We start from the raw sequence: 19,587 nt of genomic DNA on the forward strand, positions 1-19,587 counted from the left end.
ATGTATGAGTTTTGGGGTAGAGAGGGGGAGAGAGAGGTATGAAGTAGTTTTTGGTAATATTCTTAATGATATATAAATATGTTAATCTGTATAGGTGACTGATTTTGGATTTGCTAATAAGCAAATTTTTTAAAACTATTTTTATGTCTCTTTATAATTTCTTGGTTTTAAAATAACTCAGCATGTATAGTCTTATGAATACCTAATAACTTATCTTCATATAAAAACACCTGTCAGATTCATTTTTTGACTTTGGACAAAGCACTGTTTCTGTTCTTTAATATCTATCAGGAATCTACAATAGACTAGACTCTTCACTAAAAGAACATAACTGTACTTTCTTATCTTGTGATTACTGTTTATAGGCTAAGTTTTTGTCAGGAAAATTGAGATTCATCTTATTCATGGAGTTTTGCTCTCCCCAGACACAGGTGATGGGAGGGAATAATATTTAAGGTCGTTTGATTTTGCAGTAGGCACCACTAGCAACTTAACCCATCCTGTATCTGATTGCTTCCTATTGCTCTTTTCCCTGTAAGCCCTTGCCCAGATTCTTGGACTGTTGCTTTTGAGAAAATCACCACACAGCGCAATGCCTTACCAAGAAAGCTGCAAGATTTCTCCAGCTTAGTTGGCTGTTCAGTGCCCCCATTCTCAGCCATGCCAGAAAGTGGATCAGAACAATCTGAGGCAAAGACAGTAATTATATCAGGAAATTAGCTTCTGGCAAGTAAGACAGCACATATGAAGAGAGAAATATCCAGCACACAGCAAATCTTTAAATGTTTCCAGTTCTGTCAGATAAACCATGTTAAAAGGTTACTTTATGTCCTTCTACACCCTTCTTTTTTTTTTTTTTTTTTTTTTTTTTTTTTTTGAGACGGAGTTTCGCTCTTGATACCCAGGCTGGAGCGCAATGGCGCGATCTCGGCTCACCGCAATCTCCGCCTCCTGGGTTCAGGCAATTCTCCTGCCTCAGCCTCCTGAGTAGCTGGGATTACAGGCACGCACCACCGTGCCCAGCTAATTTTTTTGTATTAGTAGAGACGGGGTTTCACAGTGTTGACCAAGATGGTCTCGATCTCTTGACCTCGTGATCCACCCGCCTCGGCCTCCCAAAGTGCTGGGATTACAGGCTTGAGCCACCGCGCCCGGCCTACACCCTTCTTAATACATGTATTCACAGATATATAGATTTAAAAATTTTGTTTTTATGTAGAGAGAATTTGAAGTTTGCTTTTTTTATTTGAAAGCATAAAATAAACTTCGTAAATAGTAGCTATAGCTATTTTTCTTTTCTTTTTTTAAAAAAAGTATGTAAATGGGATCATATAATTTTACATACATGTAGAGAGAATTTGAAGTTTGCTTTTTTTATTTGAAAGCATAAAATAAACTTCGTAAATAGTAGCTATAGCTATTTTTCTTTTCTTTTTTTAAAAAAAGTATGTAAATGGGATCATATAATTTTACATACATGAAATATGTACTTTTCGAAAAATGTTGTTTGTTTTGGTTTATTATTATTTTATTCTGTACCACTCCTTTCTTCCGTCATTGTCCCATCCCTATCCCTTAGTGCTTATAAATTACCTGATAGGTATCCTTTTATGCTTTTCTCCATATCTGTGTATCTGTAACTGTTCATATTTGGAACATTTCAACTGGTGTTTTTGAGGACCTCTCACCTTACTGAGAATAAGACAAAAGAAATTTAAACCTTTAAGTAGTCTGTAAAAAATTCAGGGAATGATCTGTAAGGTAATTTATGACCGGATGCTGCTTTGTATAGTGCTCATCATATGGAAGAGTTAGGGAAGGCTGAAGTCAGGTGGGCAGTCATAGGGTCTCTAGAAGGTGCACAGTTTCGATGAGCAGCAGGATTAATAGGGATTACAGAGTCATAATGTTCATAGTTTACTAAAAAAAGTAGAAATAGGCAGCTATTCTGCATAGAAAAATGATACTAAAGGATCTTTTGAGATTCTTCTCAAAACAGTCTTGAGTCTTCTCTTTTAGAATCACCAGCAAGCTAATCTGATATAATGAAAAAAAAGTAAAGTAGAATAAAGATGTTTTATGGGAGAGGTGGCACTTGAGACCCTGGGTGCCCTCAAGTTGCTTAAAGTCTCTTAGAAGTCACTCCTCACTGTTGGACACCATCTGCTGTGCCTTATCATATTAAAAATAATTTTCACAAATAAAAAATTTGCTTTTGACTAGGTGCAGTGGCTCACACCTATAATCCCAGCACTTTGGGACGCTGAAGTGGGCAGATCATGAGGTCAGGAGATCGAGACCATCCTGGCCAACATGATGAAACCCTGTCTCTCTGCTAAAAAAAAAAAAAAAAAAATTAGCTAGGCATGGTGGTATGCACATAGTCCTAGCCACTTGGGAGGCTGAGGCAGGGCAATTGCTTGAACCTGGGAGGCATAGGTTGCAATGAGCTGAGATCGCACCACTGCACTCCAGCCTGACAACAGAGTAAGACTCTGTCTCAAAAACAAAAACAAAAACAAAATTTGCTTTTAGTAGTGTTTTTTTTTTGTTAAATTTTTATAATGCAGCTTTAAACATTCTTCTCTCACACCTTAAGTAAACTAAATTAAGCCAAATTCTCATACCATTTGTTAACTACTTTCTGTAGGGAATTTTTTTTTTAGTGGCTGGTAATTGCTTCTTTCTGTGGCTTTTTGGATATTCTTATGAAGCTGTCACAGCCACTAAAAATGAAAGCAATATTTACTTTTATGGAGGTTCCCTATGTATGTGTACTAAGCTAGATTATTAGCAAGAAGGAAGAATTTTATGAAGGCGTGCTCTTAATATTTTCTTTCTTTTTCTCATTTATACCTATTAGAGCAATCTAAACTCCCTAAATTGAATGTTAAGCTGTTGGTATTCAAGATTTTGGAGATTTTAAAAAGAATGCTTTGAAATATTTTTAGCATATAATGTTTTATCCTTGTTTCCAGCCTTGTCTGTGATAAATTTGTCATCTGTTGCATAATTTTTAAGTCATATGACTTGGATTTAGAAAACATTTTATTACATATTTATTATTTACTGCCATCTGCAACTGTGAAGATGTGTGAATAACTCATGTTTCATTTCAAAATTTCTCTTTGAGATTATTTTGACTTGAACCTTGTTTTTTTAAAAATAACTTCTTTGACATACCATTTTAGCTATCAATCTTGGGAATATTGTATGGTGAGTTTTTAAAATTCTTAGTACTCTGTAGTCAATAGGTATCCTTTATCTTCCTGATAGTGATATCAAAGGATTTGTATAAGTTAAACATGACCTCCAATGGCTAAGACTGTGCTTGCAGTCAAGGCTAATGACCTCATCCAGGTGTCTTCTCTTTTCTTACTGCAAAGACCAATCACCTAACAATAATTCACAACTTTTACCTAATAATAGGTGTTCAAGTTAAAGTAGCACAATATTCACCATAAGGAGAGTAGTTGTAGAAAAAAAAAAGTCTGTATTTTATGTTTTAAATAATTTTTTAAAACTAAACGATTTAGAGAATGTTTCTGGTATCTTCTTTTGAGAAAAAAAAAATCTTCTATCTCTGTGTGAAATATAAAGAACAATGCTAGAAATTCAAAGTTTTGTCTCTTCAGTAGACCTAATGCTGGGAATCTAGAAGAATATATGTATATATGGACAGCTAAATGTCTATTGCATAGTTCTATAGCACATTTTAAAAATGACACCTGAGATATACAATTACATTATATTTTACTTCAGATTTCATGTCTATAAGTCCTGACTTTCCTAAGCTCTGTTCTCATTTTCTTTATTTACAAAATGAGGGCATGATCTCCCCATATCACATTATTATGAGGATTTTATTAGGTAATATATTTAAAGCATTTAGACAGGATGTGCACATAACAGATTCTTAAAAACTGCTAGTATTTCTCTTTTTTCTTTTTAACTCCTAGCCTACTAACAGTTTTTGTAGAATGGTAGAGTCAGACCTCAAGATACTGTTTAACTGGCTGTGAACATCTTATGAATACAAGTTGGACAGATTTCTTGGTGACTAAAGGTTTGGTTTAGGAAGATAAACAGTATAGGTGCCTTGCTGCAGTCAGTCATTCATTGTATGTAAATATAACCAGCATCAATAAATAGCAATGCTATGGACCCATTTTTTAGTTATGCCTGAGTAGATATATGAATTATAATTATCTTTTTACAAATATTCAGCAGAACACGTATGACATGTTAACTATTCTATAGTGTTTTGACATGCCTATTTTCCAATGGTTACCATTTCCAAAAAAGTATATCATTGACTCAGAACACAAAAATAACCATCAAAACTGCAAATTATTTGCAGGCTCTAAACTTAAGTTCTAATTTGTCAGTTATTTTCATAGAGTTATATAAAGTTTTAATAATAATGCTCTTGTAAATAATGCTCTTATAAAATGCTCCTGTAAATGCTCTTGTCACACATGCTATTAGAAGCAACATTTACTAGATGAAAAAATACTGGCTTTTGCAAAAGTTAGGTTAAAATTTTTTTAAAATATGGATAATTATTATCCTTGTTTTTTAAGGCTATGAATCATATAATAATTTAAGACTCCCAGTTAAAACATACCAGGTTAAACACATTTGTGTTAAACACATTTGTTCAACCATGCTTCCTCCTGAAACCTCACTGAAGTGACAGGAAAGGCCCTTTTTAAAGCATAAACCCACATAGATGAAGAGAATTAGAGAGTAGTTGATAGCAGAAAAGAGATGTCAAGATTCAGTTGGAAGCTGGAAGCCAGATGCATAAATGCTAACTGACTTAGCCACCTAGAGAAAGCTGAAACCTTAGCCATGATGGGAGAAGCCTGTAAAAGGCAAACTGATTTATCTTACACTTCCCTCCTCTGCTCTGTGCAGCTAAATCACTGCTCTCCCTTTACAGAAGACAAAAGAATTACTTTTAAAGGGGGCCTAATAAAGAGATCTACATTCCAGGCAAAGAAAATCTTCATGTAGAGTTGTTTGTCCTCTCCTTCTCCTCTGTTGTTGTCGTTATTATTATTGTTGTTGTCATTATTATTATTATTATTATTATTATTATTATTGCATTTACTGAGTACTTACTGTGAGCCAGGCAATATTTTAAGCACTTTACACGTAATTTTTTGTTTAATTCACATAGCAACTCTATGATATAAATACTGTCATTATCATTTTATTGATGGGAAAACCCAGAAGCAAAGAAATTGACTTGCCTACTCAAAACTACAGTTCGTATGTGGCATAACTGAGGTTCCATCCGAGGCTGTCAGGCTCAAGAGCATATACTAAGGGTCAGAAAAACTATGGCCCATGTACCAAATCTAGCCCACTACCTGTTTTTGTATGGCAAACTAAGAATGGTTTTTACATTTTTTTTTTTTTTTTTGAGGCGGAGTTTCGCTCTTGATACCCAGGCTGGAGTGCAATGGCGCGATCTCGGCTCACCGCAACCTCCGCCTCCTGGGTTCAGGCAATTCTCCTGCCTCAGCCTCCTGAGTAGCTGGGATTACAGGCACGCGCCACCGTGCCCAGCTAATTTTTTATATTAGTAGAGACGGGGTTTCACCATGTTGACCAGGATGGTCTCGATCTCTTGACCTCGTGATCCACCCGCCTCGGCCTCCCAAAGTGCTGGGATTACAGGCTTGAGCCACCGCGCCCGGCCGGTTTTTACATTTTTAAATGATTATATTATTTTTCTATGGCTGCTGTAACAAACTACCATAAATTTAGTGACTTAAAATAATAGAAATGTATTATCTTACAGTTCTATAGGCTAAAGTCTCATTGGGCTAAAATCATGGTGTTAGTAGAGCTTTGTTCCTTTCCAGAGGCTCCAGGGAGAATCTGTTTCCTTGCCTTTTCCAGCTTCTAGAGGCCACCCATATACCTTGGCTCCTGGCACCATTCCTTCATCATCAAGGCTAGCAACATTAGGTTGAGTCCTTCTTACATCATAACACTTTGACCGTCTTTTCTGCTTTCCTCTCCCACTTTTTTTTTTTTGAGATGGAGTTTCGCTCTTGTTACCCAGGCTGGAGTGCAATGGCGCCATCTCGGCTCACGGCAACCTCCGCCTCTTGGGTTCAGGCAATTCTCCTGCCTCAGCCTCCTTAGTAGCTGGGATTACAGGCACGTGCCACCATGCCCAGCTAATTTTTTGTATTTTTAGTAGAGACGGGGTTTCACCATGTTGACCAGGATGGTCTCCATCTCTTGACCTCGTGATCCACCCGCCTCGGCCTCCCAAAGTGCTGAGATTACAGGTGTGAGCCACCACTCCCGGCCCTCCTCTCCCACTTTTTAAAGACCCTTGTGATTACATCTAGCCTACTCAGATAATCTGGGATAATCTTCCTATTTTAAGGTCAGCTGACTAGCAACATTAAATCAATCTGAAACCTTAATTTCCCTCTGCCACATAAGGTAATATATTCACAGGTTCCAGGGACTCAAATGTGGAAATCTTTGGGAGTGTTACTCAGCCTATCATAATGGATTCAGAAAATAAAAATAAAAATACTTTGTGACACATGAAAATTATATGAAATTCAAATTTTAGTGTCCAGAAATTTTATTATAACAGCTTTGTTCATTCATTTGTATATTATCTTTCACTGCTTTTGCGTCACATTAGCAGAGCTGAGTGCTGCAGCAGAGTATATGGTCCTCAAAGCCCAAGATACTTACTATATGGCCCTTTACAGAAAAAGATATTGGCCCCTGCCATACAGTTTCTAATTTGCATTTTAGTGCTTTTCTTTTCAATATTAATGGTAGACATGGACCACCAGACATTTGAGAAAATCCTCTAATATGAAATACAGAAACTTACACTAAACAGAATAAGTCAGAGGAGAGAGATAATGTAGAAAACTGAAGACATTTTCAAGGAAAAAATCCTATAATTGATACTCTCAAAGAGAAAATAGAGAATAGTACAACCAAGAAACTAAAGCAGAATACCACCAAAAAATCTGAACTTTAAGAGATTAAGGAAGAGCTTTTGCAAAATATATATGTGATTGGGATGTAAGGGAAGAATTCCTAGGAGTATTAAAATCTCCCAGAAAGTATATATAGTCAAGGAAATCCAGAAAGTAGAATAAAAGACAGTGATAGAAAAAAAGGTAGGAGACTTACAGTGTCAATTTAGGGACTAGTATTTGACTAGAAAGTTCCAGTGAAAATATAGGAGAGGAAGGATGGAACTAGGTAAGAAAGAGTTACTAAAAATAAGGAGGTCTTAGAACTGAAAAAACATGATTTTCCAGAGAGGAAGGACTCATCTGGAAAGAATGAAAAAGACGCACAGCAAGCCATGCGTCATGAAATTTCAGGAGACAAGGATTTTACAGAGAATACAATAGGAAACGTGACACAAGAGTAATAGGACCATGTAATTTGGGATGTTGGTAAGACAGTTGCTCAAATGTAATATCAGGGATTCCGTATTAGTGCAAAGGGATGTCATCTTTCTTAGTTTTCTGTTGAGGTGATGAAGTATTTTAAGTTCAGTAACCATTACTTCTTCTGGTGACTGCTGAACAAATCTTCTTAATTCTGTCCTAAGCGTTATTCACTCTAGACATACATTCAGCTATGTGTGGAACAACCCACCATGATTATACACCAGAACTTAAGCTCAATATACCCAAAACACAACTATCTCTTTTAGAACTCATTCTTCCTTTAGACTTTGCTATTTTTATTATTTTTCCATTTAGAACTTCAGAATATTCTTTACCTCCTGTAATCAGTGTCAGTCTTTTCAGTTCTGTGTTTTAGTTGTTTTAGTGTTTCTCACATCCACCCCCTCAATTTCATCTCTTTCTTTCATTCTACTTCAGACCTTCATCATCTTTAAGTTGTGATGCTGGATATCCTCACCCTTCTCTGTCCATATACTGATAAACCTAGCCCCATTTTAAATCATGTTAAATGCAATACTTACTATTTCAGTACTTGTCATATGCTGAATAAAATTCAAGTTTTCTCAGACTGACACTTCCAGCCTTTCAGTTTATGCTTTTATATTTTTTTCCAAACTTTGAGTATCTTCCGTAACTTTCTCCATAATAAAAAACCTTTTTTCTTTTTATTTTTTTTGAGACAGGGTCTCACTGTCACCCAGACTGCAGTGCAGTGGTACAATCTTGGCTTACTGCAGCCTCTGCCTCCCGGGTTTAAGTGATTCTCCCGCCTCAGCCTCATGAGTAGCTGGGATTGCAGGGGCATGCCACCACGCCCAGCCAAGTTTTGTATTTTTAGTAGAGATGGGTTTTCGCCACGTTTGCCAGGCTGGTCTTGAACTCCTGACATCAAGTGATCACCCACCTTGGCTTCCCAAAGTGCTGGGATTACCGACGGGAGCCACTGCATCCAGCCTAAATCAAAAAACTTTTTAGTCAGACTAGATTATACTTGTTGCCCTATGATTATCCTCTGATTTACTGCCTTGGTGCCTTTTCCTATACTAATCACTCCACCCTGTATGCCTCTCCCACAAGCCCCCTACTGCTGGTGGAAATAGCCACCATCCACTATCCAACATTCATTGAAGAAGGCCCAATCAGATGCCATTCCCTCCATGATGCTCTGTTATGGACTAGAAGATTATATATCTAGGGATGTAAACCCTGAAAATATTTTGTTTTATTTTTAGTTTGCCTGGTTATTTATTTTGTTTCTCTTTAAGCTTTATATGGTCAGGGACTTTTTGTCTTATTTGCTGTTTCTCTATGCTCAAGACGAGCATGACATGTTAATAAATATTTGTTGAAAAAATAAATAAATGCTGTCAGAGCATTAGAGGTTTTATTTTAAATGGGTTTGGTTTTCAATTGCTTTATTGTTTTTATTATTTATTTATTTATTTTTATTGTACTTTGCGCTCTGGGGTACATGTGCACTTGTTGCATAGGTATATACATGCCATGGTGGTTTGCTGTCTCCATCCCCACCATTGCCTACATCAGGCATTTCTCCCCGTGTTATCCCTTCCCGTCCGTACCGCCCCCCACTGTCCTTCCCCTCCCTCTCCGCCACCCTCCTCACCTACCCCATTGAATGTTGTTCCTTTCTTGTGCCCAAGTGTTCTTATTGTTCATCACCCTCCTATGAGTGAGAACATGTGGTGTTTGGTTTTCTGTTCTTGTGTCAGTTTGCTGAGAATGATGGTTTCTAGATTCATCCATGTCTCTACAAAGGACACAAACTTGTCATTTTTTATGGCTGCATAGTATTCCATGGCGTCTATGTGCCACATTTTCTTTGTCCAGTCTATCATTAATGGGCATTTGGGTTGGTTCCAGGTCTTTGCTGTTGTAAACAGTGCTGCAACAAACATACATGTGCATGTTGTTTTTAAATTTTAAATTACTTTTCCTTAAACTTATTATCAAATAAGTGTGTTTTATAAGTTGTTTGCTTTAGCCTTCAGTATGTAGTGTTGCCTATTTGCATCAGTAGTATTTTCAGCCTATTGTTTTCCAATAACTAGATTTTAAAGCTAGTTATTGGAAAACAATAGGCTGAAAATACTACTTACTTATATTGAATACTTACTTCATTCCAGGGACCATTTCAAGTGCTTTATATATATTTTAATTCATTTAACCCTCAGAACAATACTGTGAATTAAGTACTACCATTAACTACGTATTTTAGATGAGAAACTGAAGTACAGCAGTGAAGGGTTTAACAACTCGCCTGAGGTCATGCATCTAGTAAGTTTTGGAGCCAGGAACTCTGACTCTAGAATGTGCACTCCAAAATTGCATTGCTATATGGTTCAAAAATAAATGACCCTGTTGGGAATGTTCTAAAACAAGATTGTGATGATGGTTGTACAACTCTGTAAATTAACTAAAAATCATTGAATTGCACACTTATAATGGGTGATTTTATGGTCTTAAATTATAATTTGATAAAGACATTTAAAAAGTAGATGATCTATGTTCTTATTAAAATGGATTATAATTTTTTCAATATTTCATGTACAGTGGAACTTTTAGCCCTGAGTTCTCTTTCCACTGGGATATGGGAATAGGTGAAGTAAGTAATCTATGCCTTGCCTCTGTTGGCTAAGGACACAAAAGTTTATGTCACTGTTATGAGCTCTTTGGGGGTCAGGATTTTTTCTTCCTTACCTTTGACTCTGTTGGTATGTAAACCATGTATAGCAGGGACTTGATAAATATTTGTTGAATTAAATCTCAAGGGCTTTATTTACCTGTACTGTAGATATTTAAATTGTATCCCCAAAAATCTTGGCTTTCATAGTCTAATCGTAAAATATGGACCTTGTGCAGTATACGTAAAAGGTAAAACATATACACTCCCTAAATGCATAGATATTAACATATAGAAGGGAAAAATGTAACTGATGAAAATATTATGTACAAAACTTTATAGATTAATATGATTGCATATTGATCAAAGTTGCTTGAGGAAGCCCAAAGAAAAATTGAGTTAACATAAGTATTTACTTATAAATAGTTTTAAAAGTATTCTTAAAACATTGGAACTCATAGGTAAGGTTAGAAGAATTAAAAATTTCTGCTAAACTTGGCAGAAATAGAAAACATATGAATATTTATGGATGTGTATTGATATTTAGGACAGAAAAAAAGGAAATCATGAACCAAAAACTTCAGTTTAAATTATATCCATAAGAGATGGCGTTAGAGAGTCAAATGTATAAATATAAGCAAGCAGTTAATATAATCTTATATTTTCATTATATTGAATAAATAGGTTCAAGAGAGGGATGTAATTTCACTGTCACTAGTGACTTGAATTTAATCAAAATATAAAGGTCAAAATGAAATATTTGTACAAACAGTAAGATTTTTTTTTTTTTTTTTGAGGCGGAGTTTCGCTGTTGTTACCCAGACTGGAGTGCAATGACGCGATCTCGGCTCACCGCAACCTCCGCCTCCTGGGTTCATGCAATTCTCCTGCCTCAGCCTCTGGAGTAACTGGGATTACAGGCGCACACCACCATGCCCAGCTAATTTTTGTATTTTTAGTAGAGACGGGGTTTCACCATGTTGACCAGGATGGTCTCGATCTCTTGACCTCGTGATCCACCTGCCTCGGCCTCCCAAAGTGCTGGGATTATAGGCGTGAGCCACCGTGCCCGGCCAAGATTTTGTTTGTTTTGAAACAGAGCCCTGCTCTGTTGCCCAGGCTGGAGTGCAGTAGCTCAATTTTTGCTCACTGCAACCTCCTCACTCTGGGGTTCAGGTGATTCGCCTGCCTCAGCCTCCTGAGGAGCTGGGATTATAGATGCCTGCCACCATGCTTGGCTAATTTTCATATTTTTAGTAGAGATGGGGTTTCATCATGTTGGCCAGGCTGGTCTCGAACTCCTGATCTCAAGTGATGCACCTGTGTTAGTCTTCACATAGGGAAAAGTGAAGGAAGAAGTGGGAAAAGGTTGAGGTGCGTGGATATATCATATCTAATAGGGCTTTTTTGATCATGTAGTGTTTGGATACTCTTCTGAGGGTGGTGAAAAGCCATTACATGGATTTTAGGAGAGGATTGGCATTATTCAAGTTACATTTTTAAAAGAATCATTCTGGCAGTTCTGCATGGAAAATAACTACAGGGAGAAAATGGTGGAGGCAGGGTGACTCATTAGGGGCTGTTTTAGACATACAGGTAATTTTCTGGACAAGGGTTTTAGTGGTGAAGGTCATGTTTGGATTCTGAAGATTTTTTGAAGCCAGAGCTAACAAATGGATAATGTAAAGCTCTTGTTTTTCACAGTGTTTTAAATTATGCCTTTTTAAAAAAGAGTTGGGCAATGGTATAAAATAGATAATGTGATTTGGAAAATAATTTTATAAAACACATTTGCTCATTCTCTGTCATGGGCGCCTTATTTTTTAATGGTTAATGGTTTAATCTTTGAGAGTGAAAAATTTGGGTTACATGAAATAGGGGAAGCCTGTTTTGAATTTGTGTTATTCTAGCCAGTTTTGACCAGTTAATTTTATTTTTATTATTATCTTGTATCAATTGGAAATATGGAGTAAATGCTCCCTAATTCTTAAAAAAAGAAAAAAGACCAAATTTTTGGCATGTTACAAAGCACAATTGCTCTTCTATGGTTGTCTAGGTAGGTCTATGTCACCTAAATGGTCAGACTCTCTGCAGGATGACTATAGTCTCTAGAAAGCCTATATAAGGGATCCCTCTCTCTAGTAGAGAGATTTCCTGAGCCATGTTTCTCAGCATCAGGACAGTTATGATTTATTTTGTAAGCGGACAAAGCCAAACATTACTGTTTTAACTATTATAAACAAAATAGTAAATGTTAAATGTTCACTTAATAGAGCCACTAGTAGGGCTTTTTATATACACAAAGTAAAGTCTGAGCCAAAATGTGAAACAGTTCTCTGGTCTGTGTGCATTCTCTTTTAACCTACTCTTTGATTCATTGCAACTGGAGAAGTGATGCAACCAATGATGATTTGTGCTCCAAAGCTCTTGGTGCTGCAGTGAGTCCTCCCTGTTTCATTTTTGTTTTTTCTTCTACTAATTACCCAAGCCTTAATAATTCATCAAATTTTTAAAAACTTTTCAGACATGTTTATTATAATATGTTAGACCCAAATTAAAGAGCTTTGCAAGATTCTGTTAAACCTCAACCTTTTAGAATATTTTTTAATATTTACCAGTTTTTTTTCCTTTACACAGATTTACACTGATAATAGAAAAATGATACAAAACTGTCTTAAAATGTCTTAAAAAACTTCGCAAAGTTGCATGTCATCCTTGCGCAGGGGCTATGGTAATCTTCTCTGTATTGTTCCAATTTTAGTATATTTGCTGCTGTGAGCACAATGTTTACCAGTTTTGTTCTTTATCAGTTTTCATGACTTTCAGCTTTAGCCTACAAAGTAATGCAAGGATCAAATCTTAATTCAGATATCATTTTAAAGTTATTCCCCATTTTCTTTATAGTTAATTATAGAACTATTCTCATTGAGTGGTATTTTTACTGACTAGTCTGTTTTTTGTTTATTTTGTTTTTTGCTGTTATTATTGTTTCTTGCTGCTGTTATTGTTTTTTGCCATCAAGGTTTTAACCTGGATGGTAAACACTAATGTTGCATTGATGCTCATGGGGCAGGTGGCTAAGGAGCCGATCACTGCATTTGTCAGGTAGTAACCCTGTTTTATTTTGAAAACCATTCTTTATATGCTCTCTATTCAAAAATATAGCAGAAAACCCCTATTATACTTGTCTTGTAAAGCTTTATTTTTTAATCACAGAAAATTACATTTTATATTGTGACTGACTATACACATATCTTTGTGCAGACACACAGGCATATGTGAAACTGAAAAAGAAGTTAACTATAACAATTCCTATTGCAGTATGCACTCCATTTTTTTTTATATTCCAATTTGTTTCATGTTTAAAGTACTGACCAGAACCTTATTAAACTGATTTTATGACCCACTAATGAGTTAGAATCTAGAGTTTGAAGAACACTTCTAAAGCATGTCTCAAATATAATTTTATCTTTTCAGAAGGCTTGTGAGATAGGCAAGGCTAATATTAACCCTTTTCAAACATAGCTAAAGCCTACACTTTTAAAACAGAAGTTGGACTAAAGAATTGAAAACAGAAAAACCGGTTTAGGGTGTTGAATGAGCAGAGGACATCATGAGCACAGTGTACACTTGAATGGTGATAGAGAGGAAGAGGGACTACAGAGATTGAGAACAGGAAGCAGATGAATGTAGAATACATTTTGTTTGCTTCAGCATTTTTACCTAAGCTCTTGAAGACATGTGATACACCACTAGAAATCACCTGAGGCTAAAATTTACCAGGTTCTTGGTATCTTGAAAAGCTATCAACGTTAGTTTGCAAGGCTCTACCTATTAGCTTCTTACAGTTCACCTCTAGAAATCTCATCTATACCAATCCAATCCAATTTCTCTAGGTAAGTCTATTTCCCAAAATTCACTTATTTGCATACTACTTTTATAATTCTGGTCATATGTATACATCATCATATTGTTTTTTAAATTGTTAGAAATGGATTTAAATATTTCAAATAATTTAAAAAATTTGAGATTAACTTTAGACAGCATAACATTAACCATTTAAAGCATGCAATCATTGGTATTTAGTGTATTCAAAATGTTTCAACCACCAGTTCTCTGGTTTCAGAACACCCCAGACGTATTAATTAATAATAATTCATTCTCCCACTTTAAAAAGAAACATTCTAATACTATCAAAAATGTACAACACCAATATGATTCTAAATAGAACATAGCAAATTCTGAAAATAAAATATTCATTAGCCAGATAGTAGCTAGATACTATTATCTGCCAAGACTCTGTGTCTTAGATTTTTCTATGTTAAAAAGGGATATTAGCAAAAGTTATGGGGGTATTAAAGATACATCAGTGCTAAATCAAGACTTTCTGCTTGGTATAACTGAAATAATTGAAGGAAATTTTAAAAATATTTCTTTCTCACTATGAGATTGACTGCTATTTAATGTTATTTCCTTTACTGTCTAAAATTTGTCTTGCTATAGCTGAATTCACTCTTTCTTTCATTTCACTATTAAAAGGGTAGCGTATTATTCCCAGAGTCCTTTATAACTGAATTCCTAAAATTCAGAGAGTGTGTTCTTCTAAATATTGGTGATTGCAGTTTTCATTATCCTCAAACATATAAAATCCATTATTTACCAAGTAGTAAACTAGATGATATCAGAGTTTTAAAGAAAAGATACAAATAATATAAATATATAGTTTATATATATTTTTATCTATATCTTTGTTGTAAAATTTATAATAATTTATATATGTGAATCTTTGTTGTGAAAATTAATTTATGCATAATTAACAGACTATAAAACTGATAATAGTCAATAGACAAGTACGTTATGTTCTGAAAGTTATCTGGTTTAAATTACTTGGAACTTTTATACTTTTTCATAGAGACTGAGTTAATATCAGCTATTATGAATATTCCAGATTAGCATAATATGGCTTATATTTTTATGATCTTCTTTAAGTTCCCCAGTGGTGGTTCTGGTATGATAGAAATAGTATTTTGCATCACAAACTTCAGTTTCCACATCTGAACAATAAACTTCATCTCTACCTAGTTATAATGAATCAAATAAGAAAATCTTTGTGTAAGTAAACCGCACAGTCCCTGGTATTTGGTTGAAAGTCTATTAAGTGTGCATTCATTTATTCAGTCACTCATATTCATAGCCATTTTAAAATTAATTTTTTAATTGACAAGTAATAATTGTACATATCCATGGTGTACATAGTGATGAATTCATCCTTTCCTTCACTTCACTGTTATATTTGAAACATATAATGTATAGTGACAAAAAATCAGAATAAGTAACATCCATCATCTCAAACATTTATCATTTCTTTGTGTTGGGAATTTTCAATATCCACATTCCAGCTATTTGAATGAATTTTCAATAATCTTCATTCCAGCTATTCTGTACCACCTGCTGGGTGTGGTACAGAACACTAGGACTTGTTTCTCTTATCTAGCTCTAATTTTGTGTATCTGTTAACAAATCTCTTCCTAACCCTCTTTTTCCCTCTACCTTTCTCAGCCTCTAGTAGTCTCTGTTTTACTTTTTACTACGAGATCAACTTTTTTCTCTCACATGAGTGAGAACACGTGGTATTTAACTTTCTGTTTGCAGCTTATTTCACTTATCTTCCAGTTCCATCCATGTTACTATGAATGACAGGATTTCATTCTCTTTTATGACTGAATAGTATTCCATAGTGCATATATATAACAGTTTCTTTATTCATTATTGGACACCTAGGTTGAGTCCATATTTTGGCTATTGTGAATAGGGCAGCAATAAACATGGGAGTGCAAATATCTCTTTGACACATGGATTTCTTCTCCTTTGGATACTGTAGGGGATAAGGGAGAGTTTTCCCTTGGTTCCCTGACGTTTTGCTCAAAAATCAACTCACAAAAGGCAGATTAATTAGAGAAAAGGCATACAGATTTATTTATCATGTATACACAGGAGCCTTCAGAATGAAGATCAAAAGATACAGGGGAAATTGTTCATTTTTGTGCTTAGGTTCAACAAATTATGGACAGTCATGTAGAAATATGATTGGACAAATAGGGGTGATCTAATGCTAACAGACTGGGGAAACCTAGGAGGGCCATCTGTCTAGATTCTTTTTGGGGTCTCTGAGTATGCATTCTTTCCTTCTGAGTATGGGACAAGACTCTCTCTGGAATGGGGCTGTTATAACCTACAGTCAAACAATGTAGGTTAGATAATTCCTTTGTGGTCAGTTTTTACACTGAAAGCCAGAGGGAAAATTAGAGTAATATTTATAGGATTTATGACTAGCTTTGAGGAATAGGGGTTTTGGTTTCTACAACCCGCCTTGGGGGCCCGGGATTCTAGTTTCTATGGCCAGCCTCTGGAGAGAATGGGACAGAGAGACAGGAGGGCAGGAGAAAGAGAAAAACATTTGCTTTAGAGGCTACCTTTGAGGCTTTAATTTTGAGATACTGTTTTCTGGGCCCTAAAAAATGTATACTTAATAGTAGCTTTGCTGGATCATCTGGTAGTTCTATTTGTAATTTTTTGAAGAATTGCTCTCCATAATGGCTATACAAATTTGCCTTCCCACCAATAGTGTATGAGTTCCTTTTTCTCCATATCCTTGCCAGCATTTGTTATTATTTTTTTTCTTTTTGATAATAGTTATTCTAACTGGAATGAGATTTTATCTTGTTATAGTTTTGATTTGCATTTCCATGATTATTAGTGATGTTCGTATTTTTTCATATACATGTTGATAATATGTATGTCTTCTTCTATCTGTTCAGATTATGTGCCCATATTTTATTTTTTGTTTTTATTATTATTATCTGAGTTGGAATCTCACTCTGTCATCCAGGCTGGAGTGCAGTGGTGTGATCTCAGCTCACTACAACTTCCGCCTCCTAGGTTCAAGCAATTCTCCTGCCTCAGCCTCTTAAGTAGCTGGGATTACAGGTAGCTGCCACCACGCCTGGCTAATTTTTTTTGTAGTTTTAGCAGAGATGTGGTTTCACCATGTTGGCCAGGCTCGTCTTGAACTTCTGATCTCATGTGATCTGCCTGCCTCAGTCTCTCAAGATTCTGGAATTAGAGCTGTGAGCCACCGTGCCCGGCCTGCCAATATTTTAATTGGATTTTCTTTTGTTTGTTTGTTTTTTCTGTTGACTTTTTTGTATATTCTGGATATTAATCGCCTGCTGGATAAGTAGGTCATTATTCATGTATAAAAATGCTACTGATTTTTGTATGTTAATTTTTTACCCTACAGATTTACTGAATTCTGTTATCAGTTCTAAGAGGGTTTTTTTTTTTTTTTTTGTAGTAAAGTATTTAGGTTTTTCTATATATAAGATCATGTCATCTGCAAACAGGGACATTTTGACTTCTCCGTTTCCGATGTGGATGCCTTTTATGTATCTGTTGCCTAACTACTCTGGTTAGAACCATTAGTATGTTGAATAAGAGTAGTGAGATTGGGCATCTTTGTCTTGTTTCCGTTCTTAGCTGCAAGCGTTTTCTTGTTCAGTAAGATGCCAACTGTGGGTTTGTCATATTTGGCCATTATTATGTTTAGGTACATTCCTTCTATACTTAATTTATTAAGAGTTTTTATCATGAACAGATGTTGAATTTTATCAAAAGGTATTTTTACATTTGTTGAGATCATCTTATGGTTTTTGTCCTTTCTGTTGATAGGATGTGTATTGTTTATTGATTTGCATATGTTGAAACATCCTTGCATTCCTGAGATAAATCCCACTTGATTATGATGTATCTTCTTACTGATTTGTTGTTAGAACTCAGCTTGCTAGTATTTTGATGACGATTTTTGCAATGTTCCTCAGGGATACTGGCTGTAGTTTTCCATTTGTTGTTGTTGTTGTTGTATCCTTGTCTAGTTTTGGTAACAGGGTTATGCTGGCCTTATAGAATGAATTAGGAGGAATTCCTTCCTCGTTTATTTTGTGGGATAGGTTGGAAAGAATTGGTATTAATTCTTTTTTAAAGGTTTGTTAGAATTCAGCTGTAAAGCTATCTGGTCTTGGACTTTTTCGTTGGAAGACTTTTTACTACTGATTCACTCTAATGACTTGAAATTGATCCATTCAGGTTTTCTTTTTCTTCTGGGTTCAATTTTTGTAGGTTGTATGTGTCCAGAAATTTATTCATTTCCTCTGAACTCATATTTATTGGCATATTGTTGTTCATAGTACTCTCTAATGATCCATTATATATTTCTATGATGTCCATTGTGACGTCTCCTCTTCTGTTTATGATTTTTTTCAAATTTGAGTCTCTTCTCTTTTTTTCTTAGTTTTGCTAACAGTTTGTTGATTTTGTTTATCTTTTCAAAGAACTTACTTTTTGTTTGATTGATCTTTTGTATTTTTTTTAGTCTCTTTTTTTTTTGAGACGTGGTCTCACTGTGTCTCCCAGGCTGGAGTGCAGTGGCTTGATCTTGGCTTATTACGGCCTCAACTTCCTGGGCTCAGGTGATTCTCCTGCCTCTGCCACCTAAATAGCTGGGACTACAGAATGTGCCACCATGCCTGCCTAATTTTTGTATTTTTTTGTAGAGATGAAGTTTCACCATGTTGCCCATGCTGGTCTCAAATCATGGGCTCAAATGATCCTCCTGCCTTGGCCCCCCAGAGTGCTGGGATTATAGGCATGAGCTACCACTCCAGGCCTCAGTCTCATTTTTGTTTATCTATGTTCTGATTTTTTAAAATTTCATTTACTAATGGTTTGGTTTTTTATCCCTTCCTTTTCTAGTTCTTTGAGGTGCATTGTTAGGTTTTTTTATTTGAAATCTTTCTAGTTTTTTTGGCATAGGCATTTATTACTATAAACTTGCCTCTCAATACTGCTTTTGTTGTGTGCCATAAGCTTTGGTACATTGTGTTTCTATTTTCATTTATTTCAAGGAATTAAAAAATTTCATTCTTAATTTCATCTTTAACCTATTGGTTGTTTAGAAGCATTTTGTTTAGTTTTCATGTATTCGTATAGTTTTGAATGTTGCTTGTTATATCTAGTTTTATTCCATTGAGGTAAGATAGGATACATCATATGATCTCGATTTTTAAAAATTTTTTGAGACTTGTTTTGTGTCCTAACATATGGTCAGTCCTGGAGAGTGTTCCATATGTTGCTGAAAAAAATGAAGTGGTTAGGTGAAATATTCTGTAAATGTCTTTTAGGTCTATGGTGCACTTTGTGTAGAGACAAGTTTTGACTCTTTCACCTTGGCTGGAGTGCAGTGGCGTGATCATAGTTTACTGCAGCCTCGAATTCTTGGACTCAAGTGATACTCCTTCCTCAGCCTCCTGAGTAGCTAGGACTACAGGCATATGGCAGCACAGCCAGCTTTTTTTTTTTTTTTTTTTTTTTTGTAGAGACAGGATTTCACTATGTTGCTGAGGCTTGTCTCAA

At 35.5% G+C, this 19,587-nt stretch overlaps 1 protein-coding gene and 1 non-coding gene across 4 annotated transcripts in view; one reads left to right on the forward strand and one right to left on the reverse strand.

The window, feature by feature from the left end:
* WDR70 (WD repeat domain 70) overlaps window positions 1-19,587 on the forward strand; it is a 362,749-nt gene that overhangs the window by 224,487 nt on the left and 118,675 nt on the right. The window lies entirely within an intron of this gene.
* On the reverse strand, window positions 12,798-12,901 carry LOC135274951 (U6 spliceosomal RNA). Its single transcript, XR_010342693.1, has one exon. It is a non-coding gene; the product is annotated as a U6 spliceosomal RNA (small nuclear RNA).

The sequence above is a fragment of the Aotus nancymaae genome, unplaced genomic scaffold (genome assembly GCF_030222135.1).
Source record: "Aotus nancymaae isolate 86718 unplaced genomic scaffold, 86718_ANA_hifiasm-v0.15.2.pri h1tg000014l, whole genome shotgun sequence".
Lineage (NCBI taxonomy): Eukaryota > Metazoa > Chordata > Mammalia > Primates > Aotidae > Aotus > Aotus nancymaae.